General features: G+C 35.0%; 1 protein-coding gene across 1 annotated transcript in view; it reads left to right on the top strand.

The window, feature by feature from the left end:
• Window positions 1–17,467, top strand: part of LOC123868082 — a 169,358-nt gene that overhangs the window by 32,374 nt on the left and 119,517 nt on the right. Inside the window, exons 2-3 of the mRNA XM_045910434.1 lie at window positions 9,251–9,255; window positions 16,582–16,624. The gene's annotated coding sequence lies outside the window, so the exon portion shown is untranslated. The remainder of the gene's footprint in view (window positions 1–9,250; window positions 9,256–16,581; window positions 16,625–17,467) is intronic.

Raw genomic sequence — 17,467 nt, 5'->3', positions numbered from 1 at the left:
TTTACTTCATCCAAGTTCATATTTCTAAAATCTTTAAAAAAAACCTTGTCGAATTTGTCAACTCTCATTCGAGTGTAGGTAAGATATGATCTGCAAAAGGTTTATTATCATGAATATACATAGTTATGGTCCAAAGCTTTTACTGTTTGGTCATAAAAAACAGAGATTAATACAAATATGTATACTGCTTGATTTTACATCCAACTCGCTGAATCATACTTTTCTACCGTTTTGTAAATTCATTCTCGTTTTCTATTTTGACCAACGAATATGTAGTTAATCCTAAATCTGAATTAATTGTGTTGAACCAGCCTCGTTTCATCAAGTATTTGCCACCCCATCTTCCTTAGTATGGTATTAGTATCATATTTATTATAGTATGGTAGCCTTTTTTTCTTGAAGATTTTATATATTGTTTTGTAGTGACCCTGGAGTTTGGAAATCTGTTCTGTTTCTGAAAGAGATTTCTACACTCTGCGGTTTTGCGCCATTTGTGTCTAGCAGCTCTGTGCAATAAAGCAAACTAATGTCAAACAAGATAATTAATATACTCGTATACCTATAAAAACCCTACTCTTAACATGAGAATTGAATGTATTTAATAACTATGTTCATCTAATTCTCATGGAGAACATGCATGACGTAGTTGTGAAGTTTATTCTGTAAAAAAATTGCTAAACTACCAAACTGACCATACAAAAAACAAAGGCCAAATGCCAGATTCGGTTTCATTGCGACCGCAAGTCAAGGTTAGCTTGTGTTGTGCTCAGAGACCTTTCTGATAATGCACCGGTTTAGTTTTTAGATCCGCCTGAGGTGTCAAGGTATCAATGCCATAGTTTTCTGACATATCACGCCCCGTTAGCATGAAAGTTGTGATAATTACATTGCTCTAAACGAAATAATTGTTATGACTGGCTGAATTTGTGGTATTCTTGCTTCAACTGTGCATTCAAGCTAATAGTGATAGATTATTATCAGCACAGTTCACGACAGAAGGAACCTCTAACAAAATGTCGAAGCATCGACTTAGATGGTAGGCGTCAAATGTTAGTACATTTGACGCAGGTATTCCTTAAGTAACCTTATTTTTCTTTGATTGTACGTCAGTACTACAGTGTAATATGTCAAAAATTAGGCTGTGGTGACCCACAGCCTAATATTTGACATAATATTATCGTCGGTTCAAGATTAAACCGAGAGTACCCTCTTTCTAATTCTCTCTGCTAACAGCCAATCAGAAGGGATAGCAACTGTCACAATGACTGTCAAACTAATATACCGTATTGTATATCTAACAAGTGTAAATTAAAAATTCATAACACCTTCGACAAGTGAAGGTTACAGTAACTAAACTAAAGAGCTGATAACTTTCAAACGGCTGAACCTATTTTCTTGGATTATAGCTAAGAACACTCTTGATCAAGCCACCTTTCAAACAAAAAAACTAAACTAAAATCGGTTCATTGGTTTAGGAGCTACGATACCACAGACAGATACACAAGAAACACACGTCAAACCTATAACACCCCTCTTTTTGGATCGGGAGTTAATAAACCGTGAGGAATGAGTGCTATCTGCCACTTTCTCGAAGACCTTTTTTATGCCATTTTGTGATTGCATAATTTTATTGAAAAGTAGACTTGGTCGACTTGGCTGCAATCCGCTGTACTAAGCAAAAAAAGCGGATGTTATTGACAGTCGAGTATGTAAATACTTATCAAAACATAAACCTCGAATCGAAACAAGCAAATACTTGTTATCACATGCCATGACTGTGACAGAATAATGCATGCAATAACACTTAAGTTTATTTAAACTTTAAATCAAGGTTTTCCATTTGGTTAGAGTCTAGACTCTACAATCCATACTAATATTATTAATTCAAAAGTGTGTCTGTCTGTCTATCTACCTGTCTGCTAGCTTTTCACGGCCCAACAGTTTAACCGATTTTTAAGAAAGGTGCATAGTTAGCTTACAGCCCGGGAAGGATATAGGTTACTTTTTATCCCGGAAAATTAAAGAGTTCCCACGGTCCCACGTTTAAACGATTTATATGAACAGACAGACAGATAGACAACAAAGTGATCCTATAAGGGCTCCATATTTCCTTTTGAGGTACGGAACTCTAAAAATCTAGATCCACGCGGACGAAGTCGCGGGCATCATCTAGTAATGTAAAACAATGAAAAAGTAACGTGTTTGTTAATCACCATCATCATCAACAGCTGATAGCGTTCACTGCTGGACGTACGTCTCTTGTAGGGACTCCCACACGTCATTGTCTTGCGCCGCCTGAATCCAGCGGCTCCTGTAACTCATTTGATGCCATCTGTCCACTTATTAGGTGTCTTTCAACGATGCGCTTTTCAGTGTGGGGTTGCCTTGGGAGTTAGGACCCAAACGTCAATCGGTTTGTCAAATTATGTGCCTTGCCCATTGCCACTTCAGCTTCGCAACCCGTATTTGTTATTGATTCCTAATTCCTTCCTAAATCCTAATTATTTTAATAATTCGTTCATATCCATCTAATACAGTTAATTTGATTTAAAAACTCGATTTGAATTTAAATTGAATTACTTTTATTCATAAAGATATTTTATAAAGTGTGGCATAGGTTGACATTATTTCATTCATAATCAAAAACCTAAAATGTGTTGCTTGGGCGCCATCGATGTATTGGCGCAGGTATTTACAGAGTACTTAATAGTTAATACAAATGAACCTTAATATAACTTATCAAGTCTAGACAAGTTATTTCTTGTTTGGTACAGTAGCGACGCATCTCGGCATACCAATAGCTTCAATAGCTAACCAGACTTTCAACTTCCAATAAGTGATGAGCTTGAATTTTGTAGAATGATGTGGGTGTAACATTAGTTCCAAGCTATTATAGTGTTTAGTCATATGTCCAGTTCTCAATGCCTACCACATTGTTCTATTAATATCTGGTCCAGTTTTGAGATCCGGCTGCGGCTTGGGTGTCAATGTCGTGGCTTTTAGATTGTTTATTACATTTGGACCATTAAAATGGTTGATTATATTCTTCCAGTATCTTGTTTACTACACCTTCAATAATGTTTGATGGTTTCTCTGATTTGATTAAGTATTTTAATTTACTACTTTCCGAGTTTTTTTTTAAGATAAGCAGATTTACAATTCGCCTTTTCATAGTTCTCTGCTGATATGCTTGATCAATTAATCTTTTTTTGTTACTTAACGTGTGAACATAATGAAATTATATTGTTAGGATTTTCCTTAATGTTTTTTATCTGTGGTTAAGAATATCGAATATCCAAATGTCCAATGTTTTTTAAGGTTTCTTTTTTGTTTTGATACCAAATTAATTATGGCCAAGACGTCAAGATTTTCAATGTCATGACTTTGAATCTGTTAGTACGAGTACATATATTATCTTTTTGTTTATCTAACGATGCTAATAAATGGCCAATAACGTTTTGAATAATATTTACTGGTTTCTTTATGTTGCTTTTAAAAATTAATGGTATAGGTAAAGTTTATTGTTACTTTTATTTTTATAGTTTTTTATTTTCTTAATTGTAGCCTTTCACCTATAACTCAGTTTCAGGTTTGTCTCAGTAGAGAGATCGAGTAAAACAATAGCCCAACAGATCGTGGAAACATAGTGATGTAAGCATCGAGGCTGTCTCATTTATAAATTACAGATACACGCCCACTTCTACTTTTGCGTGAAACGATCTAGGATTTATTTCATTATCTCATTAATCATTATCTACATCATTATCTCTCTAGATTGAGTCTCCACCAAAAGTATTATTACTCAATTACATAAGTACCTATTACTTCAGTTTAACCTACTTATACTAACTCATATAGTGTCCAGAAAACTTAAAAGTTTATCTTTTTCTTTGGCTGGAATACAAAATCAGCAATTTTAAGGGAATTTCCAGTCGTAAGTACTTTTTGTTTAAAGTACCACACATTGATCAAAATATCACATTTCCCATATAAGATTTACAATTATTTGACGATGATAAATGTACAGTTTCTCTTTTTATTGCTTTAATGGAGTTACAATTGACAATTCCACCAGCGTTTAATAAAATTCACTTCCGACAAATGCTTCCTATAAGAAATCATCGGCTGTTAGAAAAACTGCATTCATCATTCCCATCGATGTATCGTCTATCGACCCGTGTTATGCTTCACTAATCTGTGTAATGGGATCTCGAAACACTTCACTCGTCACACCTGACTCGGTAGAAATCTCATCGTGAGTTTGACGGCCACTTTATATTCAAAACGGAAACGCGTCTGTGCGATCTCTGCATACGGGATCGCGTTTGCCATGCCCATTATTGGCTTTAAGTAAAAGTAACAGCTTGTTTGGTTTACTGAAAAATAGGGCACAGTTAAGGAATATTTTTCACTGAGTCTTATTTTATATTTGTTAAAAACTAATCGATGGTTAATAGTAACCTGATTGGATTGCTGATTGTTATAGATAACAATATAAAAGTAACAGTATCAAGTAAACAGAACTGTTTACTGTCCTATTTCCGGATTTTAGTGTTATTTTCTGAAAATTACCCTGTAATAAGACATGACTATATTTTAAATAAAGACATAGACAGGATAAAAAAAGACGCAGGATTTCTTTTGCGTAAGCTGTCTTGATGAGACTGATTTGAGTTATTTGGCATAGTTTTTTGAAGTTCAAATAATTTTTGCAGTATTTTTACAATCAACACAGCCCGCATGGTAAAATAAAAATAATTTATAGGTGCATATATTTTTAAGTTAGGAAACTTTTGGATCTAGGTCGCAAATAAATTTTGTTTTCAATCAAAAAATGGAAATTTTAAGCAATGTCAGAGTCGCTATAACGTAGCAGTTGATAATGATTTCATTATCGATTTTGTAATTTTTAACAAACGAGTTTTCGTTGAATATTGATAGTGGCTTGTTTTGTTAGTTTTAGCTTCATTGAACTTGGAAACGAGTTAAGTTAGTGTGGTTTCATAATTTTATTGGTTACTTATTAGATGTTACTTCGTATGTCGTGAGTCGTGATATGTTAGTTTTAGGTTCAATCTGTTAACACTTTTAAACTTGTTTTCCTTCACTGTGTTTTCGTGATTCCGTGATCTAGTACAAGTATTAATTGGCATTATTAAAGTGTACTTTTAGAGCTAAAATATTAATTTTACATAACAAATATTGCCTTTAGTTTGGAGTATGTATGCTCTTTATTGTTTTTGCCGGCAACTTCATTATCAAGTGTATAAAATTGGTTGTGTGCAGGGACTGTACACAGACTGATTGATAGGTAACTGAGCGTGGTTTTTAGTTATTTGATTGATTTTTCATTTTAATTTTTACTGTTCTTTCTCTCAAATTGGACATGATCAGAATGCATTAACGATTATTGCTTTTATTTTATTTTAAAATCCTTTTAATCGCATGATTTCCATTTAATCATTGACTCATCATAAATCATAATGTTTGAAGCGTCATATTCCATAAAGTTATAAAGCACTTTTAAAATGAACTTTAAAAAGTGCTGTTGAATCGTCATAATAATTACCAAGAATTTAAGATATCAAACAACTACTTTGACTTCCATCCAAACTATAGAAAAAATATCATTGCTTACAACCAACTTATTCTTAACAAAGCACGTAGTCATGGAATTTTTGAAGATAATAATGTGACGACATCACGTTCATCTCGCGGAAAGATGGCTCTTAACTACAAAAACGTGTTACGATCCGAGACCTTCACAATTGTAATGAAAAAATATATAATTAGCGTGTATTCTCTAACATGCAGTTACTTAACTTATACGCAAGTCTTTCCGTGTTTCAGTAGGGTTGTCATAAAATCGTAATTGATTTTACATAATTTCATATCTTATGGAGCGAGTCAGTGAGTTAGGACTTTTCTCTTCATGTATTTAAGTTATATTTAGGCTGATGACTCAGAGGTCGGCGTGACCTCTGTTGACCTCATGAATTTCTTTGATACAATCGATCGTCTCTAAATCTGTACCATGTATTTTACCTAAAGTAAAGAGACTAGAGAGAGTATGACTTTTCTCTGTGACGATATTCCATAAGCCATAGATGAGAGATGACCCAAAACAATTGGACAGGTGGAAACCCTACGTTTGAGTCTTCAATCATCTGCACATCTCATTTGTCGTGAGAAAAAGGAAGCCGGCTTGACTTTCACCCACCATTAACGGTGCCATGTTTACTTTTTCGCTTATATGTACTTGTTTGACAATTGTTTCACGCTGGAAGAGGTTTTTGTTTGATGTCTGTGGCTAGTTCGGATGACGCACTGTACACGTTTAGGATAACCTAGTGGATGTCCGCCTTTATAAGGAAGGTCTCGGGTTCGATCCCGGGCACGCACCTCTAACTTTTCGGAGTTATGTACGTTTTAAGCAATTAAATATCACTTGATTCAACGTTGAAGGAAAACATCGTGAAGAAACCTGTTTGCCTGAGAGTTCTCCATGATGTTCTCAAAGGTGTCTGAAGTCTATCAATGGCCCTTGGCTAGTGCAGCGTGGCGGACTATGGCCTAGGCCCTTTTCATTCTAAGAGGAGACCTCTGCACAGTAGCAGGCCGGTGGTGAATAATAAGTTTGACGTGAGCTACTAACAAAAGTCGATACTCTGACTGACCTGTGGAGATGATACTGCCATTGGCGCTATTAGAATGACGTAAGCCAAAGTAGGCTTAGGCTAGAACGTATTACTTTACTAAATGCGAAAAACCAAATTAAATTTGAATTTCGCGGGCCGATCCGTGTAGTGCACCTTTTCTTAAGTGTAATTACACGGTATTATTGTTCGCTAGCTCCTAAATTTCGTATTCTCAGACTATTAGACTGCATAGACGATTGAGGAGGCCAATACATCTGTTTGTCATTCAAGATTCACTCTACTACGAAGTCGTGCGTAAAGCGAATCGCGTTGTCATCGACATCGCAGCTCGTGCGTAATGTGTGGTGCGCACGTAGGAATAGAAAGCATGTGAAAACGTACATAAATACATGATGCGCGGATTAAATTTGATTAAATAGAGGATGAAAGCGCTTTCATGTGATAAGTATGATGTACTTCTTAAAGTGTCTGTTCCTTGGTGCGTAGGAATGATACGCGTACCTATACGCAATGTATTTAAGCGTAGAACTCAAAAATCAAATATTATTGAAATTGTGCCTAAATATAGTTTGGTGCACATAAACGCATAATGTGATAGGGATTGTGGCTGTTAACTGAAGGGTATACCAAAGGGATCCTACATCTAGGTACTATAAGCCTCTGCTGTCCGCCCGTCCGTAGTATCCTAAGTATATCTGTCTGCCTGTCTGTCCATCAGCGGGCTGTATCTCATGAACCGTGATAGGAAGAGAGTTGAAATTTTCACAGATTGTATATTTTTATTGCCAGTATGACAACAGATAATAAAAATTTCAAAATGCAAATTCCATGTAAATTAAAAAATACATACCTAGTGCCTATATCTTGTACGGTAGTGAATGGCGAATGATGGGGTCTTATACGAAACCTTCTGTGCGGTTTTATTTTTCATTGGAAGATGTTCTTAGATTTAAACATCCTAAATAAAAAGCAATGGTGAGATTTAGCAAGCTTGTCAAGAAGATGCCTATTGCCTTGAAGATATTTAGGTTATTCCTATATATATGTACTATAAATGGATGAACCAAACACAATAACACTTTCTCGCGACGTCGCAGTTGGATACAAAAGTAAGGTTTTCATTCACATTCCGCGTGTTCATTTTCAACGCAGTCGAGAAAACCGACACCATGACGCATGTAATGCGAATACTTCCTGTTTTTTGCGCATTGCATACTTCTCTAATTCCACTGTGCGTATAGGTACGCAGAAAGATCCCAAGTTCGATTTTCTTCTATAATATTCTCATCCTAGAGCCCGACCGTGGCTTCGTTACGATACAGTAACGTACCTACCATAGTCCGCAACAGGTTGAGATGGAAATGTAGTACCATGGTCCTCTTCGAGTACGGAACTCTAAAAATGAACCAAATAAAGCGGACTTCGCCTATTTAGGCATCAGAGGTCCACGTGAATAGAAAACGCTGAATAAACAACTGGGGTCTTCCTACACGAACCAGACCTTCAGAACAACAATGACGCTAAACACAAAGCGGAATGAAATAACGCAACAAAGGGAATTCTCATGTGTAAAGACATTCCTGCTATGAACGCCTCATTAGTATTACTAGCGACAGTCTGCGCTGCGCTGTCTGGCTTATGAACATTTTCAGCTATCATAAACTTATTTATGGTACGACGCTACAAACAACCAGAGTTCAAAAACACACACAAAGCACAAGTAAAGGGAAAAATTTAAAAACCGTGAATTTGTGGCTACACCATAAAAATATATTACAAAGTGTAAATTAAAAATTTATAACATCCCCGACAAGTGAAGGTTACAGTAACTAGAAAAGAGCTGATAACTTTCAAACGGCTGAACCGATTTTCTTGGATTATAGCTAAGAACACTCTCGATCAAGCCACCTTTCAACCAAAAAAAACTAAATTAAAATCAGTTCATTAGCTTAGGAGCTACGATGCCACATACAGATACACAGATACACACGTCAAACTTATAACACCCCTCTCTTTTTGGGTCGGGGGTTAAAAAGTGTTATTTTTGTTCGATGGACGGAACCCGTCGTATGCGGGTCCCACTCGAACTTGACCGGTTTAACAAGTGTAAATTAAAAATTTATAACACCCCTGACCAGTGAAGGTTACAGTAACTAGAAAAAAGCTGATAACTTTCAAACGGCTGAACCGATTTTCTTGGATTATAGCTAAGAACACTCTCGATCAAGCCACCTTTCAAACAAAAAAAAACTAAATTAAAATCCGTACATTAGTTTAGGAGCTACGATGCCACAGACAGATACACAGATACACAGACACACAGATACACAGATACACACGTCAAACTTATAACACCCCTCTTTTTGGGTCGGAGGTTAAAAAAACAATAAGCATTGACATTTTTTGGTACTTGATACACTCTTCACATAATAAGACTCATATTCTTTGTTCTTACCCAATATAAGAAATTATTTTGTGATGGAAAACGAATTTTGAGCTCCAAATAGAGCGTCATGTTCGCATGGTCTATTTTCTTGTTGTTATTTTTACTATAATAATAAATCGGGTGAAAAATCTGAAGACAAGTTTTCAGACGCTTGTCTTATACCACTATCAATTTCCAACTAAGTATATTAACTTAGCGCTTGATTGCAATGCTGATTGACACGAGTGTATACTAATCAGAAATGAGCATAGTTAGTTCACTCTGGCATGGTTTTGTTGTATTGATAGGTCTATAGTATCCCAACACTTCTTATACTTATTTTATTTTAATCTTATATTTTACTAGCTGGCGCCCGCGACTTTGTCCGTGGTTTTTCGAAATCCCGGGAGAACTCTTTATTTTTCCGGGATAAAAAGTAGCCTATGTGCTAATCCAGGATATAATCTATCTCCAGTCCGAATTTCAGCCAAATCCGTCCAGTGGTTTTTGCGTGAAGGAACAACAAACATACACAACAAACACACACACACACACACACACACACACACACACACAAATGTGTGAAGTATGATTGCTGGACATTCACGTGGATAGTTCGCGGGACCCTAAAACGGTGCAGGTGAAATTCGTATATCTACAAGTCATTTCAAACCTCATTTCTTGTACTAAATTGTCGTACCCACTTCTAGAACAAGTTTAGTTGAACGGAAGGGGAAATAGTCATGTTCATCATACCTAATACGATTTCTATGGGTAATAAAAATATCGAGCCCATCCGAACACTCTAAAACGTTTATAGCAGCTAATTTATAAGCTGAGTGTATGAGTAGATATAAATCATGTATTCTATGTAAAATACGTAGATATGTATAAAGTAATATGTATACATATATAATATAATGTATATATATGTATAATGTATATGTATACTATACATATCTACGAATACACAGGAGAATTCGCGTGCTCATGGGGAAATCGTGATCAATATAACATTTCAAAATAGATTACATGAATATCTTCCAACGCATCTTACGCAACAATGTATTAATAACTTAACTATATAATTGTTATAGTTGTTCGTTTAAACTAGCTTTAATAGTTGTGGGTAAAACGAAATTGCATAACTTAAATTAGCTAAGCCGTTCGCATACTTTGGTAAAATACAGTCATTACACAATTTAAATAATGAAAAACTCTTTGCAAAATAATGAGAACAGTTTAAGGGTGCAGCGGTTTAAAACTATTATAGTACAATCAAAAGGGGCAAACTGCTAACATTTAACTTTTAGTATTTAGTATTAATAAGTTAGTAAATCAGCGTTCCAATAAAAACTTTTATAAAAAATAAAAAATAAATTGGTCAAAAAATTATTTAATGATAAGTTATTGTAAGTTACTCCGTGAAAAAAATATGAAGTAGTAAAAACACAATATGTGCGCACCTCTTAAATGTTTCTGTTGATTTTTTCAATAGTTAATAATATACCGTTAAAAGATTTATTTGAAAATATTATTAAGTTATGAACAATTACAACTTTGGGCTTGCTGCTTGCATATTATGTAACTTAGCCGATCTGTAATTATTTATTACCTAAGAGCATTTATCAGGGGGCACGGCAGTGCCCCCGCCAAGACGAGCCAAACGGCGGCCGGGGCGCTACGTACCTTTTTCTCGAAGTGTTTCGCCGTATTTTCGACCCGTCATAACTTCGGTCTGGATGACGCTAGAAAGCTGAAATTTTCAGTATAAGGTGTCCTCAGCAAATTTACTAAATATACTAAATATCAAATATCTAGCTTTTATGGTTACAGATTTATTGATACCTAAAATACGCCGATTTCGTCCCTCACTGATGATCATCAAAACCTCTACTCAAAACCTCTAAGGTACTTCCCGAAGTCCTAGAAGACTGAAATTTGGTATGTAGACTAGAAATTGACTACAAACTACAGGAAAATTAAGAAATTGGAAATGCCCCCCCTCTACGCCTCTTACGGGTGAAGCAAATCTGTAAAATCTGTCGCTAGAAAGCTGATATTTTCAGGATAAGATGTCCTGGGCAGATTTATTAAACGCATTGAGTATCAATTGTCTAGCTTTTATAGTTTCAGATTTATTGACAGTCAAAACTTCTAGTCTGTAATTCTAGGGTACTTCCCGAAGTCCTAGAAGACTGAAATTTGGTGTGTACACTAGAAATTGCATACAAACTACAGGAAAATTAAGAAATTTAAAAATTTCCCCCTCCACTCACACGTATGGGGGAAGCAAATTATTTGTAAAGTCTATCGCTAAAATGCTGATATTTTCAGGATAATATGTCCTTGACAGACTTATCAAACGTGCCAAGTATCAATTGTCTACCTGTTATGGTTTCAGATTTATTGCCATTCAAAACCCCTCTAGTCAAAAGTTCTAAAATACTTCCCTAAGTCCTAGAAGACTGAAATTTGGTATGTAGGCTAGGGATTTCATTAAAACAACAGGAAAATAAACTTTTCCCAGTCTGTACATTTAAAAAATGTGTTTCCTGAAGTCCTAAAAGACTGAAATTTGATATATCTGCTTTAAAATTGAGTTGCAAGATTCCACCCAAACAAACATAGTTACATACATTGCAAGAATAAAAGCTTTTAAAAAAAGAGGTAACGATAGAGAGCGGGCCATGAAAATGATGTAGGTACCTACAAAAAATAGATCCAAAAAAAAATCTAGGGCACCTGCCAAAAAGAAATGAAATCCCACCAAAAACATTTCATGTAAAATGTTGCCAAGACTCACAAGTTCATAATGCTTTCACTGTTAAAAAGTGATGAGATCTCTAGTAGAGCCAAGCCCCTAGCTGAGCTTAGAATTGCGCTGCCCATGGGACCTATCCCAAGTCCAAAGTATATAGCTCTTAAATGCTCTTGAGTATATCACATTTATAACAATAAAGAACAAATAACTCTACTTACAAGCTCTGATTTTACAAACCCTAAATCTTGATTAAAAAAGTACGGCTTGGCCGTTTAATGTTCGTGAAAGCATTACATGGCATAATATATTATATTAAGGTCATAAGGAATAGTTTGTTCGACAATTACTAATTTTTATTATACTTCATGATTGTCGCACAAGCTATTCCGGGCTTAAATGTCATATCAGATAAAAGTACCACGAACATTAAACGGCCAAGCCGTCCTTTTTTAACCAAGATTTAGGGTTTGTAAAATCAGAGCTTGTAAGTAGAGTTATTTGTTCTTTATTGTTATAAATGTGATATACTCAAGAGCATTTAAGAGCTATATACTTTGGACTTGGGATAGGTCCCATGGGCAGCGCAATTCTAAGCTCAGCTAGGGGCTTGGCTCTACTAGAGATCTCATCACTTTTTAACAGTGAAAGCATTATGAACTTGTGAGTCTTGGCAACATTTTACATGAAATGTTTTTGGTGGGATCTACGTGTCTCGTCTTTATGTCAATTTAAAAGGCGTCGTGTTCAATTTATTTTGGAAAGTGGATACAATTTTTTTCCTGTTCCAATGACCAGAGGTGTATAATATTCAAACAAGATATTATATTAAAGTCAAAGAAAATATCATAAAAAGTTTATGTGTTCGGATTTCAAGTAAATCATTTTAAAAGCAATACTTTTATGGTATAACCCCAACGTATTTTAACAAGTGTAAATTAAAAATTTATAACACCCCCGACAAGTGAAGGTTACAGTAACTAGAAAAGAGCTGATGACTTTCAAACGGCTGAACCGATTTTCTTGGATTATAACTAAGAACACTCTCGATCAAGCCACCTTTCAAACAAAAGAAAAAACTAAATTAAAATCGGTTCATTAGTTTAGGAGCTGCGATGCCACAGACAGATACACAGATACACACGTCAAACTTATAACACCCCTCTTTTTGAGTTGGAGGTCCATAAATAGCTACTGCAAAGGTAATAAAATAAAACATTGCACTTAATTATAGCCTGGTGTAATAGTTCTCATTACACCTACCACGTGACACACTATAATAACACTACACTTATTTAGATTCACGAAGCGTAGGATAGAGTTCAACGCCACTTATATCTTACCATAATATCACATAACACTCATAATTACACCTTATTGTGTAACGCATACGGGCTATAATTCAATAACATAGCCTGAAGAGCTTTGACCTGGTTGTAGAACTTGTACAACTTTTGGTTAGGCTAATACTTAAAGGATGTTAATATTTTTTAATACTTGTTTTACAAAAAGGTTTTTAGGCACTTGCTTGCGGCTTTTCATACTATGTTATTTAAGAACATAAAGTTTAATAAACACAATTTTGTACTTTCGCTCAAGGCTTTGTTCATAAGTATTTTTTCTAGGGCTCAATTTTGTAGAATATATTATTTTTGAAAAATGATTTGATTTGACGTAGAGGCAATAGTATCGATAAATCGGGAATTATGTAAATAGGGGAACAATTACACAGCATACCTATTTATTCTTAAATTATTAATTCCTATTCTTCCTATTATATATAATATTATCTTGAAGTATAAAGATAATATTATTTAAATAAAGCTGTTCACATAGGAATAGACTTTCAGAGAAGCATGCATTGAAATAACTTTATATATTTGTTTGTGATAGGTTTTTCTTGTTGTGACATTATTTTTGTACATCGTCATTTTAAACAATGGATCTCTAGGTACAGCTGGACCACATAGATCTCTTGAAGAGATTTTCATTCCCCATAGCTTTATGCTTTATGTCCAGTGGCTTCCTGTGCCTGATGTCATCAGTAGACTTGTAAATACATAAAGTTTTTTTTTAAGTAACTTATTTAATCGACTTGGTAAATAGGTAGGTAAGGTTTGACGGCATCCCTGGACGTGCATTGGTTAGCACTGTGGTCCAATTACTTGGAGGTCTCGGGTTCGATTCCCGGCAAGGGTTTGAATTTCATAATTTCTAAATCTCTGGTCTGGTCTGGTGGGAGGCTTCGGTCGTGGCTAGTTACCACTCTACCGGCAAAGCCATGCCGCCAAGCGATTTAGTGCTCCGGTACAATGACGTGTAGAAGCCAAAGGAGTATGGGTTTTATGAAAACTGCCATAGCCCTTCCAGGTTAGCCCGATTCCACCTTAGAGTGCACCATCACTTACCACCAGGTGAGATTGCAATCAAGAGCTAACTTGTATCTGAATAAAAAAAAATACTGCCGCACATCACTTGCCTCAGATAAAGGGATACCTCTAAAACTGTCCTCAAGCCGAATCAATTACGAACTACGTCACTTCCTTCCTTTTAACAGTTCATTATGCATAAAATGCGGACCAATAAAAACTGCTTTACGCCTGAGCACACTTCCGCTATGCACTTGTCACTGCATCCGGTTTCGATGTACCTAGTGCCAGATTTCGGTTACGTAACACAACGGATTAATTTTATTATGAGATTTTGCCCGTTCGATTACATAAAATCCAAGCGGGTATACAGGTTTTCGAATAATTTTCGAGTATCGACGGTTATTTAATTTGTTATACTATTTTCGCCTAGGTTAACTGTATAGAATAGAATCGAATAGAATAGATTTTTTTTTATCCAAATAAACTTTAGAAATGCTTTTGAATCGTCAAAATAATTTACCACTGTGGGTCATCATCATCGTCTACTCATCTAAGATCTAAAACTCTGATAAACAAGCATTCTCCATTATTGGCGGTCAGAAGACCTGGGTCCCAAAAATCTTATATCCTGCTTCAGTCTATCAATCATCGTCAATAATAATCCCATTAACCTTAATATCCTCTTCAACCTCTCCGACCTTTCTGTTTGCTGTTCAGTAAATTTTGTGTGCTCTTATATTATTACCTGTCCTGATAGCATCTTGTTGCTTTTGATCGTATTCAATTTTGACCACCTTTGGGCTCGGCTGTGATAATTTTTTCAATATTTACCTAGTTTTTACCATTAAAACATACCTTCTTTATTTACCTCAGCATCGCCTTAGTCAACTGTTTGACTGGGCAAGATTTCGCTGTTAGATCAGACTGTGTCTGTACCTATACAATCGGCCTTTTTGATTCGATGTCCACGAACTGCTATAAAAAAAATGATTAATTCTTATTTTATGATGTCTGATCATCAGCCATTTACTATTTTTACTAAAAGTACTGTGGGTTTATACATTTTTCCCTCGCCTTTCATTGTAATCAGTAATCACTTTGTTTACTTACCTCGGTTTACGTCTTTAATTTGCATAGCGTTACACGCATTTAGTTTTAAATTATTCTTACAATGCCAACAGTATTTTCTTATGTCTTTGTGTCGTTTTTACACAAAGACTATATCAGCCGCCAGTAATTTCCACATAATCTTTGTTATTAATGTGCTTAGATAACTTGTCACATCACATCGTATGCATAATATGACGAATAAAGTAGTGAAGTTGATAATCGTATTTAAATCCTAACCGCGCCCAGACATACCTGAGCCTAATACAAACAAATTGAAATCGTATTTCCTAAATGATTAGATACAAATTCATTCATGTGTTTTGGTCAAAATGGCCGATCAACCTGTCAGATCACCTCTTACTTTCGTTATTTTCACTTTCGGTGGAAGACAGTATAATAATATAATATGTAATTCGTTAGTTAATTTTGTTGGGTCAATTTACGACGATTTCCTTGAGCGTTCAGTTGTATTTACGTTGGCGGTAACTGCTTTTTGATGATGGTGCTATGAACTCTGGAGTTCATCTTGAATGACATTCTACGTCATATCATTAAGTGCCTTGAGTTTACTCTTGGTTTCTACTACTTAGGTTGCGTGAAAAGCTTTTTGCGATTTATTTGTAATAACTTTTACTAGCTTTCGCTACTAAGTTAAGGCTCCGTGTTGTTTTTGCACTCGACAGACTTTTTATCTACTCGCTCTTTAATATCTCGTTTAGCATCCACATCTTCTTCAAATTTCTTTGTCAACTTTAACCTATAATTTATTGAATTTTGGAATCGTTTGTACTGGAGCTCTGTTGTGATTTTTTTAACTTTAGCCTATATTGGTTGAATGTAGAAGTGAGAATTCAAATTACTTTTTTTTAATTTTTAATTAATTTTCGACTTAAACGATGACATCTAGACGCAATAAAGCGAAACTTATTCCAAATATCGTCTATCGGGCTCTGTTTTGTGGATTCTGGTTCACTATAAATCTGTTAAAAATACTTATTAAGAAGTTAAGTACTAATTAAAATTTGTATAATATTTAAAAGTAGTGTTAAAAAGTCAAAGGAAAACCATTTCTTCTTCTTCTTTGTCGTTACACTCTTGGCAGAGCGGTCGTGGTCATCATGAAGTGACGTTTTGGGGGGCAGATGTTACATGCCTCACGAGCATTCGCCATTTACGGTCGACAAAAAAATCTCCATTCTTCATTTTTTACTTGTTTGAAAATAAAATGTTAAAGTTTTTGTTTTTGTTTTTTACAGACACTTAAGCGACTGGGGTATACGATTATCGAGATACTATAGGTAAGCCAATTTAAGCTTTATTTGCTAGTAAAGGATTTTACCAGATAATTCATGTTAAGATATCATGACGGAACATAAGATTCTTAAAGTAACTTCTACGAATTTACTATAGTTATTTCTGCCGTGAAAATTTTTCAATTTCATCACTATCTTTTGGCTAGCCAAAGTCGGTATTACTTTAACATTATAATGTTTCAGTGGTGTTATTATTAATAACATCTGCCTTTCTAAAAGTAGTCCTTAATTAATAAACATTCAACCCACCAATCAGTATAATTACAAGATATAATTACCATAATAGCGTAAACCTGTTACCGGTCCGCGCCATATTGGCATGTTTCTAAATGTCAAAACACTAATCTCAATAACCTTTATCAAATGGCCGTCCTTTACATCTCAACTATAGTTTATACCTAGTTTAGTATGAGTCATTTTGTGAATTATTGGCGCTAAGAACAGAAAATTTATATGAACAAATTGTAAATTTATCAATTACTGCCTAGCCAGGGTTATATTATGTACCTACCATTTATATCTCTTCTACCAATAACGTTCAAAATAAAACACATTGTATTATTATCATCTTGTCAGTTGTACCACTGTGGAATTAGGATGAAACAGTCAAAATAAAAATTAGTCAAGAAAATCGGATTTCCTCGTCTTTTTCAGAGAATAATTTTTCTAGTTTGACAACCTTAAAACTACCTTATACCAAACAAGACACCACTCATAAGTATTTCAAAACTCTCATCTATAGTATCAGCTACATGTATACATATACCTTTCCAGGATTTATTTATAAACATTTAATTGACGACTACCAGGTTCATGCAGATAGCAAT

Source organism: Maniola jurtina, chromosome 9, assembly GCF_905333055.1.
Source record: "Maniola jurtina chromosome 9, ilManJurt1.1, whole genome shotgun sequence".
NCBI classification, from domain to species: Eukaryota; Metazoa; Arthropoda; class Insecta; order Lepidoptera; family Nymphalidae; genus Maniola; species Maniola jurtina.
Note: the sequence above shows the minus strand (reverse complement) of the source record. Positions and strands in the feature narration are given on the sequence as shown.